At 39.0% G+C, this 18327-nt stretch overlaps 1 protein-coding gene across 2 annotated transcripts in view; it reads right to left on the reverse strand.

The window, feature by feature from the left end:
- Window positions 1-18327, reverse strand: part of LOC105227268 (uncharacterized) — a 545529-nt gene that overhangs the window by 427133 nt on the left and 100069 nt on the right. For both annotated transcript variants that reach the window (XM_049456310.1, XM_049456309.1), the window contains exon 3: window positions 7217-7268. The gene's annotated coding sequence lies outside the window, so the exon portion shown is untranslated. The remainder of the gene's footprint in view (window positions 1-7216; window positions 7269-18327) is intronic.

Genomic DNA, 18327 nt, shown 5'->3' on the forward strand with positions numbered 1-18327 from the left:
CATGGAAGCCCAATAATGCAGAGGGGCTGATAATAGCCTGGGCCTTTTACTGTTGTCAAGAAGCATTTGGAAAGCTGTGAAATCTCTCATCAAAAATTGTGCTTTGGTTTAACGAAGCCGTGGTTGAGCCAGTTATATTCCATGTTGTATTTGTCTGGTTAAAGGCACTTGGAAAAGCCACACTCGCTAAATACCTGGACCGTGTTCCACGAGCGGGTGTTACCGGTATCACAATGCACTATTTACAATACCTACGACAAAACTTATGGTCATAGCCGGCTGTTGCGTTGCTGCGAAGTGAAGGTTGCTACCAGAATCAGGGAATCGGATAAAAGATAAAAGTCCAAACAGACACACTTCGACATCCTCTCTTACTTTGACTATCACTTGGACCACTACGCCGCGGAAACTACTCCCGGCAGCATCTTCTTCACGCACACACCTCGGAAGGATATGTGAATACTGTTGCTGGAGAGGAAGCACAATGATCTCTTTCACGGACAAATCGAAGCTCAAGGTGAAGGTTGGAGGATGGATCCTTTATAGGGAACTCTAAATCAACTCTTTTTCAGACTACTGTAGCATCATTCGTGCAGAAGTCAAGTTAGAAGCAGATGTACTTCTCCGAATTGCGATTTTTTCTAGGGAGATATGTATTCATTTCGATCACAGAACTGCTATACTGGCTCTTGAACTCCCTGACAGTGAGCTCAAAGCTAGTCAAGAGTACATAGCCTCACTAGCAGTAGCAGTAAGCTACTTCTATATTAAACTTGTTGCTGTAGCAACAGAAAACATTTCAGAAGTAAACTCGAGGAATGATGCGCAACTGACAGTCCTTGGTCGAATAAAAATCCCGGTCTGTTCCGGTTACTTAGATCCGACTATCATGGAAACGGATGTTATACCCTAATTTGAGCTTGTTTGGATGCCTGATTAAAGCGGAATTGTCAGAAATTGTAAAGCCAATGAGTCTGCGAGAAAATGCACGTAACCCAAAATTCTATCAGAATGGGAACGACCAGCGGTAACCTCGACTTCGTGGATTCGGGCGCTGGATCTATGGCGGTTAACAACCAGCATTTCTGGGGTTGTAAAAGCGTTCTGACCCAGAGTGGAACGTAAAAGGTCCATTGAACTACTAGCTCTTAGCAAGATTCAAATCGCTGCAATAATAGGTGTCTTAACAGCGTCCCGTTTGCACTGAAACAGTGAAGATAAAGATTTTGGAAGGCTCAACTTTTCATGGTTACAATGAGAAAGATGAGGTGGTAACATATATAGACTTTCTCCTTTACTGTCCAGCTTTGATGCACCTCAGTTACTGTGCTTTTTACGAACTCAGACTCAGGTAGGCTCTAGGCATCTTATCGATATCTGACCTTTTGACCCATACCTGAGAGTTCTGGGCACCAAAACGTTCAAGCGTCTCTAGCTGCCCAAGTGGGATTATTTGTGACGTCACATGTACCTACCTAATCTAATCTAACCTAACCCAGGGCTGTCAATGAAGTATGCCAACCAAATCGCAACTAATACAATAAGTCTTAAAACTTATTGAAATATAGTAGGGATAACTATTGATGACGAACGACGCTATATTATTAGAGCGAGTTTTTCCTGAGATCTAATGTCTCTCTCTCTCATTTACGAAGCTCAAAGTTCACATATACTCTGAAATCGCTATATAGATATTCAATAAACCCATAAATTCACACTAAGCCTGTGAAAGCGTGCCACATGATGTCTAATGCAATTTTGCTAAACCTGGCGCGATTTAAAGTGCAACGGTATCTATTTGCATAAACAAAATCCATATATAGTATATTGCTAAATACGCATTTGTGACGCTGTCATAAGCTTTAAACGCCATCGCGCTTTCGCATTTGCCTGGTGTCTGCAGCACGAAATCGCAATAATATTGACTATCATCGACTATTTAACTGTCAATCGCTGTTGCAGACATGTCGAAACTACAAGCCGGATATTGCATGCATTTTCCTAACTATTTTATTTGCCGTTATTATTATTTTTTATTCATACTAAACTTCAGCGCTGATCACATAGCATTCGCAGCAAATATTTCCAGACAAACGCACGAGCATTTGCATGCAGAACCCGACATGCCGAGGCGCTGCCGACTGCTGGCTGCTGGTTACGTGCCGACAACAAGGAATAGAAAATATTTTGAATAGTTGGTGCATTTCATGGCAGCTATGCGCCTGATAACGGTATGCCTGCAATATAGTTGCGCCACCGAGCGCTAAGTGCACCACTCGGCCTGGAACTGGTGCTGGAGCTGGAGCCGGGTTCGCAAGAATGCGCTCAAATGCAGCAGAAATGGCTGTGAGCTGCACACATGCATACATACACATACAAGTATGTAAGTGTATGTGTGCACACGGGATTATCCGCCCGCGTATTAGTTTACAGATTGGCAGATTGCGCACCATTGGCAGTCATGCGCTTATTTAGGGGTAAACAACCGACAAGCCGGCAATATGTGGATGCCACACAACTCGCATAAACAAGCAACAAAAATAAATGCCGCACTATGGCGCATAAGTGCGCGTCGGCTATGGATAGCTGGGTAATGGTGGCAGTCGGATAGACAGCGAGACAGCCGCACACAAGCAGTCGCGAGTTATTCGCCGAGTTGTAAGTTTTCGAAATATTTTGTATTGATCTATGTTTCGAAATTCAGCTGTTGTTATTGTTATGGATTACATGTCGCATTGCTCAACGGTCGTCTGCATCACGTTGCAGCATCACGTCCGTAGCAAAAGAAACTTGCAAATGTATGCTCGTTTTCACTCACGAAAAAAATTCCATGCTTCATGCAACTTGTTTGGCGTATTTGAGTAAGCTTCAAGTATAGACGCAACAAACACAAATGCGTTGATTGAATTACCTTGAGAAGAAGTGAGTAGTTTACTGATTACTGAACGTGAAAACCTGGTCTGGGTCGACAACACATTGATCAGTCTTTCCCCTTAAGTGATGTTAGATAATTAAAAGTTTAGGAGAAAAAATATATATAGGTTTCCATAAAAGCCTAAGGACTTAAGGAATATAATGTGAATGTATCTTAAAATACTAATTTTGCTTTATGGAAACTCTTAGAAACCTTGCAGATTAAAGTTCTTGAAAACTTCAATGGATGCTGTCTTCAATATCTACCTTATTTTTTTACTGACATCATAAGAAATGTTTTCTGATGGTAGAACGTTCTCTAACCTCTAAGAAATGGGTGAATGGGTCAGAATTTCCATTGAAAAAAAGTTGTATTTTAAAAAAAGGTATATTAAGTTTGCCACAAAGTTTCTAACATCCATAAGGAACCGGCGAAACCCCGAATGAGTTGATATATAAATGGTGCTTAAGATGACCGAGTCGATTTAACTACATATATTGGTCTGCCTGTCCGTCTGTATTTACACGAACTTGCTCTTCAGTTTTTGAGATAACGTTCTCAAATTTTGCAAACGTTTATCCGAACCGGCGATATCGGACCACTATAAGAAATAACTACCATACAAACAGATCAAACCCATTTCTTGCGACATCTTCATCCTGAGCAGTTGATATTATGCTTATCTACTGGATTGGTTTAATGCTTGAGCTTAAATTGTGCTCAATCGTTAAGAAGTTAAGAGATCGTCACATTCTAGATTATTTAAAGTGACAACAGATATGACTAGACCACAAATAGGTAAAGTACAATGATAGTTCCGCTTATCAATCGTTCAAAATCGTTTAGCTATATAGAAACACCTTTCTTACCGATTCTTAAGCAAGGCTTTGAGATACCGAGAAAGTTGGAGATGATACTGAAATTTTGATAACATCTAACCGAAAAGTACTCGAAAAGTACCCGAAAAGTAACCGGAAAGTCACCAAAAATTACCCGAAGTAATATCGGTTCAAACTGTATCAACTAAGTATAATTCCCCTCAAAAATATTAAATTTCAGAAAGATCACGATATAACTGATGTTTCTCAGAAAATATAATCATATCCCTGTAACTTAGTATATATTGGTGAACAGAAAACATAGCCGATATCCGACGTAAATGCCTTTAACTGAGGTGAGTTTACACCAGATCAAGGCGCCGTGGAAAGATCACCAGGAATGCTGGCCCATACAAATCTTCAAAACGGGATCCAAAACTTGTTATCGATGCTAACAAGCATAATAATCGTGGGCTGAACTCTGTGCCGAAATAATCGGAAACCTGTGCATTGAAAAACAGCAGAGCTAAATTCAAGCAAAATGCTAAATATCGTTTCAACAGTATTCCCAGAACAACACGCTACAATTAAAAGATATAAGTATTTCCTTGGATACACCACCTTCCGAAATAGAAGAACTGCGGTAAGTCGCGCGCAAGCTATAAAAACGCTAACAATTTGGCAAAAATATTTAAAAAAAATTTTTGTCTAAAGGTAGTTAGACTCAGAGATTAATAAAAAACTTTCACAAATAGACCAGCGGAGACTTCGAGGACTTCGGGGAAGTAAATAACTCTGTCCGACAAATGTTCCAAAATGGGTTTCATAGATGTAGAAACCCTAACAATATGGCGAAAGAGGTGGAAAAATGAGGTGGTAAATGGACGCAGAGGTTATTAAAAAACCTACGCAAATGGACCAGTGAGAAGTAAGCAACATATTAATTTGTTATAAAATTTCATTAGAGCTCAACAATAAACGGTCTAGCTAAGTGTGCAGTTGTTTCATCGTACTGGAACCAAACACTTTTGAAAGAGATACGTCTGCCGTTCTTTAAATAACGGTGTCCATTGACAATTACTATTACACCGATTTCTTCAAAGTGTGGGCCACATTACCAATATACTATACCTTGATGAAACTGAATGAAGTTCCATCTCATGGACTATTTCTGGATTTGATTGATTCCAAATACGTCAATTTTACATGTTTATATTTTCGTTTAGATCAAAATTGCCTTCCTCAGACATAAACAAGCAATTTATATTTTTATTGTCTTCTTCGGCTATTTCAATCATTTCATTTGCAAAATTCCAGGCGATTGGGAAAATCTATAGGGTTTAACCGGCTTGTTCTTTAAACTTTGTAAGGAAACCGGTTTAAGTCATTTTGAATGTAATGATGCAACAGCCGTAACTGTCTCTTGAACATGAAAATACGGGTCTTGATGGTGGGGTCTTCTTGCAATATTTAGAGCTTCAGCAAATATGTTAATCAACCCCATAACGGTCCAACTACTTTGGAGATTGCCGGCAAAATCCCGTCTGAATTCCCTTTGAACTCCACAAGGTGGTGATCTCTTATCACTACTGTTTAGCTTCTATATTTCGAAAATCTGTCATCCGCCAGAGGGAATTGCCTTCAAAGCATAAAAAACGTTTTTAATAACATACAAGAGAATCACAGTTCATAAGCTACACTACAGCGATATGCCATATGTTGCAGTTAAACTCAAACGAGCAAGCTTTAGACGTGTTACAATACTACGCAATAAAAATTCCTGGATGCCTCTTGATGTCTCAAGTCGAACGCTTACTTAGTGCTGCCGCATGCTTCCGGTCAAAGAATATAATGCACTCTTTTTAAAGCAGTTTTTGCTTTGATGTTTTCGCGGAAACTACCCCGCAGACGTCTGCTTAAAACGGAGCCACCACGTGAGAACAACAGGTCTTTCCTCGATTAATTCGACAACATCAAACATTATGCCGACCTGACTTCGGACGTAACAAACTTGATAAACGCACGGACTTCCTGCCCTTTGCAGTGAAAGAGCTCGAATTGGAACGAGAATATAGGGTGTCTCTTTCGCAACTTCTTTCTAGATACCGTATGAGGTTAAACTCCTATTTATCCAGAATCGACACCCGCAATACCAAATATTTGTCCAGCATGCAATTAATTCTCGGATGACCCTAACCACCTCTTTGCATACTAGCAAAGCCCACTCATTTAACACACCTCTTGCTATGGTGCGACCACCTCGAAAGAGCTTATTTCATAGGCCCATCACTAGATTACTTCGATGACAACTAACCTGAATCATACCACTCTAACGAGTACTAGTTAACCGCTACATGAACAACAACAAAGCTTAAGTAAGCTCATGGATGTCCGTACTCTCATAAGATCTACTCTCTCTGGAGTAGTTGACAATTTAAAATTAGAAATACTTAGCAAAACTTTTTTTTTTACTTTCTCAGCATTCAAACCGAGATTTATTCGGATTGGAATTTTCATTCTTTACTCGGAATAAGTTAAACTTCAGCTAATCTCTAACAAAAATTAACCGTTTGAAAATCTTTTGCCAGTTTTCACCCTCTCGAACTACATTAACCCCGGTTTTATTGCCTCTTGACGCTGTAATTAGTTACCTACCTACTTAGAAACTAGTAAAACTTTACTGATATAAAATTTCGAAAAGTCCATCCGCTTGTACGAGAAGTTTGAGCCTTTCTCCTGTCACCAGTGCATAAGACTGGCTGTTAAGCGGAAGATACGCAAAGTTAACTGTGCAAAGCAAGAAAGGTAATTTGCCAAACACAGTCGTATTAGCCGAGCGAAAAGTTGTGAAAAAGACGAAAAAATTACGCTTAGCAACGCTTTTGGAAAACTTTCGGCTGTAACGCAAGCTAACTACCAGAACGACTAGATGCTTGACTTGAAACGTATCCGGCGCACGCACGCGCTCCGACAAGTGTCGCTTTAGTCGAGACTGACTAATGACAGTCAAAGCGATTGCAGCACAACTCCACTTGCCCCGAAAGCCCGGAGCCCGCCGGCCGCGCATTTACGCAAATTGCGTTAAATTTATAGGCAAAACTTTTTGAAGCCAAAACAAAATCCGAAAACTAACTTCGAGAATTTCGGCGTCGAGAGAATGTTAAAATTCTAAACTGACTAAATGCGCCCCGCGAAAACGGTCAAATCACGGCTGAGTAGCGCAATGACCGCGTTTACTGCCGTCCGCTCCTCCCCCACCGCTCCTAATCACTCCTACGCCCGATGCGCTAACGTCTGGCATATTGTGCGGCAAATTGGCCGCTTCGATGCGAAACTTTGCCCATCTGAAAAAGTAGATAATCTCAATGGCAGCAAAGCGGCCTCTTCGCTACGCGTCAAATATTGCGTTTCAATTGCTCTCGAGCACGGCTGAAATAGGCGCGCAGCATAAATCAAATAAACGAGCTATCAAATTAAGACTTACCCGTGTAAAAGACGCCTGAAGTTGGTTGAGACGCGAAGTTGCACCTTTTCACCTGCAAGTAATTGGAGAGCAGTGAGAAAAGGTTTATACATAAGTAATTAAAATTTCAATTCTCTTTTCTTTTATACCGTTATCTAAGCGGTAAAATACCTTAGCAATTTATGATAGAATAAAATTAAAATAAAGCAAAACATTTATTGCTGAAATTGTAAACAGTTAATATTTGGGTTCAAGTGTCTACGGCGGCTAGCACAAGCGCAAGTTAACTGTGATTTATCGATAAATAAAAACCTTGCATTTGGCTTTGTGCACCTCGGCTGGGCTTCAAAGACAACGCATCAAAGCATTGTAATGTGAAACCGTCTGAAGATTGTTTTGTAGTATTTTTATTATAAATTTTATTATTATATTTTTAGGGTTAAAGAGAGTTCTTTTTGCTCAGCTCAATTATCCAGCACAAGCAAATCAAATTGCATATTTTGACCCTTTTTGTTGTCGTTCAAAATGCAGACAGCTGGCCGACGTCTGGTGCTCATATGGCATATTGACCGCAAGCACTCGTCTAAAATGTGTCTGTGCGATTGTGCGTTTAGTATAACAGGGTTAGATGTTGAATAAATTTCGATTATTCATTTGCAATTCGATAGTTTAGAACTTATGCGAGCAACAGTTAGCCTTAATCAGGTAAAGGTACAAATATATTTTTGATATAAAATGAGAGAGTAAAATATACAAAAAATTTAGAGAACCAAGTTAAATGTTAATTTCGGCTGCAAAAAAGCTAAATATAATACCTTTGATAGGTCTATTCCTTATACATATGAAGTCGTGATTGAGCTCACACCTACTTTACCTAGTAATCGATCGGGTAGCCAAACACAACTGCTTCTAATGACAGTACAAAAGTGAGGCAATCTCTTCTCAACGAATGAAGGACTTAATTGGTGTCATACCATTGGCTCTTTTTCCAAGGGACAGCATTACCAAAAGATTTATATTCATTAAGAAATTTAAGATTACCCTTGCCAGTAAAGCTGAATGGAATGATTCCACCTTTGAGCTACTGCTTAGGTGTAGTACAATCGAGTGGCACACCGACGGCTCCAAAACGTCTGAGGGCATTGGTGCAGGAGACGCAGGACCATCCACCAAACTCTTCATACCTATGACAAGTTTTCCGAGCATATCCCAAGCGAAGGTCTTTGCTATAAGTCGGTGGGTAGAGATAAACCTCCAACACAACTTTCACAATGCACGTACTAAGTGACAGTTAAGCGCCACTTGAACTAATCTCTACTTACGAGATCAAATCGTTACTGGTGCAGTAGTGTAAGGAACAGCTGAACAGTCTATCGGAACCTAACTAAGTGCACCTTACGGGTGCCCGGTCACAAAGGTATAGCCCGGAAGGAACTAACTGATGACCTTGCCCGCCTCACAACATCCACTACCATGGTAGGACTTCAAGCCTTCATCGCGGTGGGTTGTCATACAAAAAAATAGCTGCTCCGCAAGGAAGATTGAGTAGGCGGAGAGAAGTATTGGCAACAACTCCAAGGCTTTCGATATGACAAGTTGCTAATGGGAGCTTACAACCTCAGCAGGTTTAAATATCAGAAGCAACATGCATAAGATGGTTTCTACTCAGAGATAATAATTTGATGTGAGAAATGAAAAACGTGGAAGATCACCAAAATAGTTTGAAGACGCCGAATTGCAAGCAATATTGGATGAAGATAATACTTTAAGAGTTTTAAAGCAAATGGCAGCCATGTTAAATTATGCTCAACAAACAAGAAAGCTATGGGAAAGATCTAAAAGTGTGGAAAATGGGTGCCACATGAACTGAATGAGAGACAAATGGAAAATCTAAAAAAAGCACTTGGGAAATTTTTCTTCAAAGACACGAAAGAAAATCTGTCGTCACTGGCAATTAAAAATTTATTTATTTTGTAAATTCCAAAGGGCGAAAAAGCAGCTGGATTCGGTTGGATCAGAGGAGTATACTTCCAACACCTTATGAAACTATTAATACTAATCGCTACAGATAACAACTTATCAATTTGCCATATGCCTCGACAAGCATAGAAAGTATCCATGGGAAAGCTGGGAGCTTCCACCTCACCCGTAGCGACTTCCAACTATAGTCAAAAATAATTGTTTTATCATATATATCTTGTCGACTCAGCATACTATAAGTACTTTGTTGGATGAGATCTGTATAACATAGTAAAAGTTAGCAACAATAAAAAAAGGTCTAAAGGAATAATTAGGTCAATTCGATCAGTTGGGAAGCCATATCCAGGCACGAGAGGACTCCAATTCAATCAATTGTTTCGAAAAAGCGATTAAATTCGAATTGTATTGTTTCACGGAACATATAGGAAGACGTTATATTTTTAGTTCCTTTCTTCAACGGTAAAGTTAGTCGCCTACAGATTCAAGATATGACTCTACTTTCCTAGAGAACCGCAGGGACCATACCGCAAGAGTTTCAGAAAACGGTCTATATGACATTGAATAGATTCACTAACGTTTATTTAAGAAAACCATGTACAAACTACTTGAAACTGCAACATTTTCTCATCTTTGTGAAAGACCGTCGGTCAAGAATGCTTGAAGGTATTTTTTGATACCCTGTTTTAATGTGAACCATATTCGAAAGAGTGCGTTCTGCATCAACCGGAATAAATGGTAGATAGAAGGACAAGGTCATGGCTATGAAAAAGTGAGGTAAAAGTTTCCAGCAGCTGTTTTCCAAATATTTTTTTATTGCCTTGCAATATGAGGCCGAGCACAATTTACTTTTGTAGCGTTGAAGCAGCATTTATGGCATGCAAAATCGTCTTTCAACGGCTCTTGGATTCAATTCAATGTCCTTTCTTTTGAACGTATCCAGCTGTTTTATAAGCTTTTGAAATAGCTGCTGGAGTGACTTCCAAACAGGAGTTCTTTTTGCATTTCTCATTAATCTTCGTGGAGTAATGGTTCCATCTCATCTTCAAGTCCAGTTTCTCATCATTCCCGCAAAACACTTTTTCAGACACAAAGTTCGATATATGTATTTAAGTGAAAAAAACTAACTCTGTCTGTACCTCGGTGGCAGGTCACCTACACTTGTCCATAATTTGAGTTTCCGCACACAGGAACATTTTCGGCAACGAAAAGTCAGAGGAGTTGGCAAAGCTATGAGCCTCTTTAATCGAAACGGAGGCGAAGTTAATACCGGGTTTGCTCGGAGCTACCAAAAGAGATCTTTATGCGAATTTTTAACAAATAGCTCAGAGCAGATGGAAATCAATAACAAGTATGACAGGAATAGAACCAAGGATCTAATGGAATAGTAAATATTCCAATCCACTTATAATAATTTATATATTTCAAGTAGCGCAATTCTACAATTTTAGATTGTAAATTCACAATGTTATTTTTAAAAGTGATAAGAAAATATTTTCGAAAGCATTCGTCCATTCAACGAAATACTGTCTTTATTGGCGAAGTAAAAGCTCAAGCGTAAATTGCATTGTCCCCACCGCAGTAAACCAACCCACATGGAAGCACCCGAATCCATCAGCCAGCACACCCAAAAACAAAAATACACACACACATACATATAACGGGTGATTTTTTTGAGGTTAGGATTTTCATGCATTAGTATTTGACAGATCACGTGGGATTTCAGACATGGTGTCAAAGAGAAAGATGCTCAGTATGCTTTGACATTTCATCATGAATAGACTTACTAACGAGCAACGCTTGCAAATCATTGAATTTTATTACCAAAATCAGTGTTCGGTTCGAAATGTGTTTCGCGCTTTTTTATCGACAAATTTTGTTCAGCGATGAGGCTCATTTCTGGTTGAATGGCTACGTAAATAAGCAAAATTGCCGCATTTGGGGTGAAGAGCAACCAGAAGCCGTTCAAGAACTGCCCATGCATCCCGAAAAATGCACTGTTTGGTGTGGTTTGTACGCTGGTGGAATCATTGGACCGTATTTTTTCAAAGATGCTGTTGGACGCAACGTTACGGTGAATGGCGATCGCTATCGTTCGATGCTAACAAACTTTTTGTTGCCAAAAATGGAAGAACTGAACTTGGTTGACATGTGGTTTCAACAAGATGGCGCTACATGCCACACAGCTCGCGATTCTATGGCCATTTTGAGGGAAAACTTCGGACAACAATTCATCTAAAGAAATGGACCCGTAAGTTGGCCACCAAGATCATGCGATTTAACGCCTTTAGACTATTTTTTGTGGGGCTACGTCAAGTCTAAAGTCTACAGAAATAAGCCAGCAACTATTCCAGCTTTGGAAGACAACATTTCCGAAGAAATTCGGGCTATTCCGGCCGAAATGCTCGAAAAAGTTGCCCAAAATTGGACTTTCCGAATGGACCACCTAAGACGCAGCCGCGGTCAACATTTAAATGAAATTATCTTCAAAAAGTAAATGTCATGAACCAATCTAACGTTTCAAATAAAGAACCGATGAGATTTTGCAAATTTATGCGTTTTTTTTTTTTTAAAAAGTTATCAAGCTCTTAAAAAATCACCCTTTATATGAATGAATATAGCGCTTGCAGCAGCTAACGCATGTAAGCAGAATTCCAATCGAGGAAATTCAATTTGCCGCTTGAAACTGTCCGTCCATGCGTCAGTGGGTTTATCCAATAGCTGCTGTAAAAGTAGGGAATCCCAGCATATTGTCACACGTATGTCGCCAATATTGTAATTGTTTTGAGGATATTTGTCGAAAAGCAGCACAAAATGCTTTACATGTGTGTTTTCATATCTTTAACAGTGTGTGTGTGGATGCGCGTGTGTGTGTGTGGCAGAAAGCCAAATTGAGTGAAGAAGCATAAGCCAAAAATTTTTCGTTTTCAAGTTATCACCGATTGTGTGACTGTATGTATGTGTAAGTTGGTGTTTTTGTACACATATGTGGATATATATGTATGTGTGTTTATATGTATGTGTGTATTAACGCTTAAGTATGCCACGATGAGGGGATTCATGCCTTATGAAGCATATAATTTACAGAACACAAACCCACACACACACATAAATATTGGCAACGCATGTAACAAATATTGCCTCCGGGGAGAAATGGAGTTGAAAACTGCCGAGCACCGACCGAAACGCCATGTATGTACATATGTGTATGCGTGATGGTGTGAGTGACATGTACGCCTGCAGACATTTCGACAGACGGTGAATGTACACTTATACGATTACTGACAGGAAGGAGCTCACACGTTTTGTGGAAAACGAAAATTTTTCGGCGACAATCAAGTGGCTATAATAACAACAACATGAACAACAACATTGTGGCGCACAACACATGGCATGCCGTTGAATTGGCAACTTGAGTGGTTTGAGTGCTTTGGTGTGAGTGAGTAGCCATTCACACACACGCACATATGTATAGACGCACACTCACAGCTGTATTTGTATAAGCGACGGCAAACTATTTTCAAACTGTGTGACTTTTGCGTTTTTGTTGTCATTGATTTTTCGCCATTGATTGCATTATGCTGGCGATGCCGCAGGGGCAAGCTAAGGGACGATCATAGGCAACATACGCAATGAGTATGAACATATGTATGTATGTGTGCAAATCGGAGCATATGTAACGTTTAATATATACGTAAATATATATATTGCGGAGAAACGTAGGGCGTTGGAGTTGTGCGGTCATGTGCTCAACCACAGCATACATAAACACACGCAGCATTGATTTTTTGCATGGTTATGAATCAGGTGTGCCTGTGGGTCATTCCGACGCAGCCAAGAAACACTGGAACAATGTGAGTTGAGGAAGTGCTATAAATGGTTCTTCCTTTTTGTAAATTACTGAAGGTGGGAAGAAAATTTAAGGATTTCAGATGACAGACAGATTGCCATAGCCTTTTGCACTTAAATTGTTCATAGACTTTACTAAATAAATAAGTAAATATTATTATTTATTTTTGGTCAAATTACACTTTAGGAGCCTAAGAACATTATTGAATTGGTAGTAAAGTGAAAAAAATTTCCCAGTCCAATCAACGATGGTGTCAAATCGTTCGGGTCAGTCAGCTTCAGTACGTCAGCTCCGATCTAAACAATATGCTCAGAGATAAGGGGATTGCCTTGGTCAATAATTTATACTAGATTTCGTGAAGATAGCACGTGAAATAAAAAGTTTTTTCAGACAAACACCTGATTTCGATTGTTCAATTATATATATATACTAGAGGACGTTTTACTTTGGCTGATACATAGGTAGTACTACTAATACCATCTATATGATTTCTATTAGTTAGATTATAAGTATTAGTTAAGGAATAATCGCATTTTTGATGAAGCAACAAAAATGAATCAAAAAGCATTTCGTGCGTTAAGAAAGAATTGGTTTTTGGGGTAAAAAACTTTCGAATTTGGGCTGTGCATCAGTGAAATCAATCGAGTCCAATCGATTATCAGCCTGGTGGACTGCATATTAAGAAACGGTTCTCGTGGAAAGACAAAAAAAATGGCTGGCAAAGTTATGGCATCAGTTTTTTGGGATCCCTGTGGTACGAGTATATTATTCATCGAATGATAAATGAGCCAGTTTTAATTCATTGTGTATTTGATTGCAGTTCTATTCTGCCATTCCCAATATTTAGCAATTTTATTATTTTTCAGGAAGGATCAGTTTGAAATTGTACGCATATACATATGTATTCATCGTTCCCGTTTAAATATTGCATTGCTCTGTGCAATGCTTCGAAAAGATTTCTGTATATCTCAAATTTTAATAGACCTTTTTATCAACACTTCAGTTATGCCACTATCTTTTTATGCCAGACCTTTTGCAATTGTAAATTGCCTGTCAAGATACCCCCTCCAATAGTTAGCAGGTATGAAGAAAATGTTATAGCTACCCATAGATGTATTGAATGACCCAATTTATTACTTAAGAACGAACAACTCTGTCCACAATATGAAAACTTGATCTACAGATGTCGCCTTTTACTTTGGCATCGTTTTGTTTAATGCACGTTTACGCCAATTTAAGGTTTGAATATTGGATACTGCGATGGTAGCGCCATCTATCGGTCAAACTTTCCAAAATTAATAATTGATTAAAATGAAAAAATAATTTAAAAAACATTTTCCAGTGGACCAAGTTGTAAATCTAAACCATTCTCGAATCTCCTTGAACATACACACAAAATTTCATCAAAATCGGTCCATCCGTTTAGGAGCAGTTCAAATGCAAACACACGGTCAGAAGATTTATATATATAAAGATATTATAATATACATTTTTTTCCGAAGATTGCATTATTATCTTAAAAATTCGTGAAGATATCTTGTCAAATAAAGAAGTTTTCCATACAAGGTCTTAAGTTGGATCGTTCAGTTTGTATGGCAGCTATATGCTATAATAATCCGATCTGAATAATTTCTTCGGAGATTGTACCGTTGCTTTGGATATTAGTCTATGCTAAATTTCATCAAAATATCTCGTCAAATAAAAAAGGTTTTCATACAAGAACTTAACTTTGATCGGTCAATTTGTATACCAGCCATATGCTGAAGTAGCCCGATCTGAAAAATTTATTCGGAGACTGTACTGTTGCTTCAGAAAAAAACTCATATCAAATTTCATTAAAATATCTCGTCAAATAAAAAAGTTTTTCCTGCAAGGACTTGAGTTGGATCGTGCAGTTTGTATGACAGCTATGTGCTATTGTGGTCCGATATCGACAGTTTCAACAAATAAACAGCTTCTTGGACACAAAATGACGTGTGCAAAATTTCAGCTCAATAACTCGAAAACTGAGTGACTAGTCGCGTATCTACAGAGAGACGGTCAGACCTACGGTCGGATAGAGAGATCATGATCAACTTAAAATACGGTGTTCAGGGTAAATAAGAAAAAGAGATTAACTGGTTTCGCGAACAAAGAAATCCAAATGAATAAACAACTCGAAAGTAATAATAATACAAGTTTTCATATAAGAACCCTATAAGTAGTACCTATACTAATCTATTTCTAAACAGAGCTCAGTATAAAATATTGATTTAACGCTCTCACTTTGTGGTCGAAATGCGTAAATACATACATGTGCTCTTAAGGAATTAGGCGGATAAGTCATCAAAAACATTCTTATTTAAATTATTTAAACTCGAAGGTACAATTATACGATTCTCTAGAGTTAAGTTGGAGAATCAGAAATAGATTAACTGCGCTAATAGACTTCAATACATAACATCAGGTTTTATATTCACAAAGCAATTAGAACATAATCAAATATTCATGAAAATTAAATACAGATTCAGATAATTATTTTCAGGATCAAGGATATCTAAGCAGTTGGCACAGCAGCCCTCATTGGCATTAATGAGGCACTACATAGAACACCAACGATGACACTTAATGTTGTTCTACATATAGCACCCATGAACATAGCCGGCAGTTGAATTGCTGCCAAGGTTACCGTCAGACACCGAGAAACTGGACAACTTATTGGTCCCCGAGAAGGGAAGTTTCGACATCTCCTCTAACTTCGACTGCATAGTTGATAACTTGAACCACACCAGAGGCTCGCAATATCTTCTCCTGTACCTCTGAGAGCTATGTAGTTGCAGAGGAGTTGCTGGAGAAGTGGCGCAGTGAACTTTGTAATGGATGGATTGAAACTCAAGAGGAAATTTTGTGGGCGGTTCTTCTGTCAGGAGCTCTATGTCAACTCTTGTTTCTGACAGTGAGCTCAAAGCTAGTCAAAAAGTACACAATCTAAATATCAGTTACTTCAAGCTACTTCCATATAAAACTTGTCTGGGTGCCTGGCCATAGCGGAATCGTCGAAAATCAAAGCAAACAAAGGCACCCAAATTCCATCAGAATGCGAAAGAGCAGAGGTTATCCTATTCCCGTGCATTCGTGCACTGGGTCTATGAGCTTCGTGAGAGCTCAACAACACTGAACAGCACTTGTGGGGTAGGAAAAGCTTTCTACCTTACAGTGAATCATAAGAGGTCAATTTTGCTGCTATCACTTAGGAAGACCCATATCGCGGGATGATAAGCGTCCTACCTGTACACTATCCCATTAGCACTCACGCGGCGAGGCTAAAAATATTGAAGGACCCAACTTTTCATGGCTACAATGAGAAAGATGTGGTGGAAAAACATAGACACTTCCTCCTCCTATTCTGTTTTTACCATATTAAAGTTGAAGTTGAGATGACAAAATTTTTATGAACTCGGCAAGTAGACCCCACTTAGGAGTTCTGAATGATATGAATGCAATGCTTCTCCAGGGAATATGAAAACATGTTTTAACACTGTCCATCTAACCTGAACTTTTTATAAAGATTTTGATTTATACTAAAAAAATGTAAACCTCGAAATTCTAATAAATTTTCATCCAAATCACTTCACTGTGCGGCTATTCGTCACAATAAATATAACCAACTCCACAATTTAAGGGAAGAAATCAGAGTTGATTGCATCGAACTTATTTAAAAAATACTACTCATAACCCAAAATACAATAGATTGTTGCTTTTAGACATTCAGTGGACGCCGTGACGTATGAGTAATGTGCCAGAACGAATTTGGTTTCTGTAACGTGCGTAACTACTTTCGATGCTATTTGTGACCACTTTTCAATGGCGATATTCGGTGAAAATGTGGTATGTCATGCCATGAACACACATTCGCAGAAACAAAAGTAACACTGCATAGAAATGTTTAAAGTTAAGGCGAAGTCTGCTGATACTGAAATTTTGTAGTTAGAAACCACAAAATGTTGAGGTGAGGGGTGTCTGCAATTGACACTATATATGGAATGTAGGATATAACATAAAGTCCAATATATGTCAAGAGCTTTTGTGACGAAGCACCGTCTGAATATGATGGCACCTGTAGGCTGAGCAAAGTTGGGGTGATGTTTGTTTTGTTTGACTACTGTCGGTGTGGACATACGGGTATGCAGAAGTACGCAGCTTTGAATTGTTTTAGAATGCGTAAATTTAATGTTGTAAAGGAACATGGCTGACCTTCATCGAAAATAATCAATAATATTATTTATAATAATATTTTGCCCCACCTCTATTAGTAACTAAATGCTATGGAGATTGAAACAAGAGGATTCAATACAGTCGAAAAATGGGGCTGCGGAATAAGTCACATATTATCCTATCGGAGTCCACACAGTAAGGCTGGGAATCCTACCAGACGCCATCTGTAGAAGCCGTATGTAAGAAGCTGAGGTGGAAATAACTCAACACTTCTTTCTTGAGTGTCCCTCGCTTGGGAGGTCAATCCTTAAGCATTTGGGAGCGTATACCATCAGATATACCACCGAGCTGGCGGGGGTGGAAATTAAACGTCTGTGCAAATTTGTTTAGGCTACTAAGCGTTTTGCTAATTTTTAGTACGAACACAGGACTTCTTCTTTTCTTTGGCCTTACAAAGGACTACATATACCAGGCAACCAATATATGGTAAGACGCAAACAATGTGTAATGGAAAACCTATAGAGAAAGCAATTTTACAAACCTACTCCAGTCACTTCGATAAGTACTACAAAGACACTTCTACCCAGATATTTCAATCTCAGCCCGGCAAAAATCAGGAAAAAAAGAAGAATAAGACACGATGATTCTACCAAGCCTTTCTTCATAAAGCTTTGGCAAAGAGCGTACCACAAAACTAGATAAAATTTCATACAGCGTGTGTATCTATCGGACAGTGTCCAGTCAGAACTCTTATAATTGCGGCGAGACTGGCTTTGCTAAGTGCAAGTAATTCGTAGGTTCACTTTAAAGCAGAAGGATCTCAAGGTCGCAAAAGCTCTGCTATTTGCCTAGCACTTGCCAATCGGATGAATTTGAAGTGAAGCTGCTCTCCTCATAAGCACATCGGCTTTGTAGATTCCGGTGATTCCACTGTAACCACACACTAACACTATTTCTAATGAGATTATCCTTGACTAGTTTTGAGTACACAGCCACCAAGCTCAAAGTACAACTATCTGAAGGAAGCTGCACTTCGGCGCAGTATATCTGCCATCACCCTGATGGCAATCGCGTCCGCTTGAAAGAGCCTAGATTCAAACTGAACGATTCC

The sequence above is a fragment of the Bactrocera dorsalis genome, chromosome 4 (assembly GCF_023373825.1).
Source record: "Bactrocera dorsalis isolate Fly_Bdor chromosome 4, ASM2337382v1, whole genome shotgun sequence".
Classification (NCBI taxonomy): domain Eukaryota; kingdom Metazoa; phylum Arthropoda; class Insecta; order Diptera; family Tephritidae; genus Bactrocera; species Bactrocera dorsalis.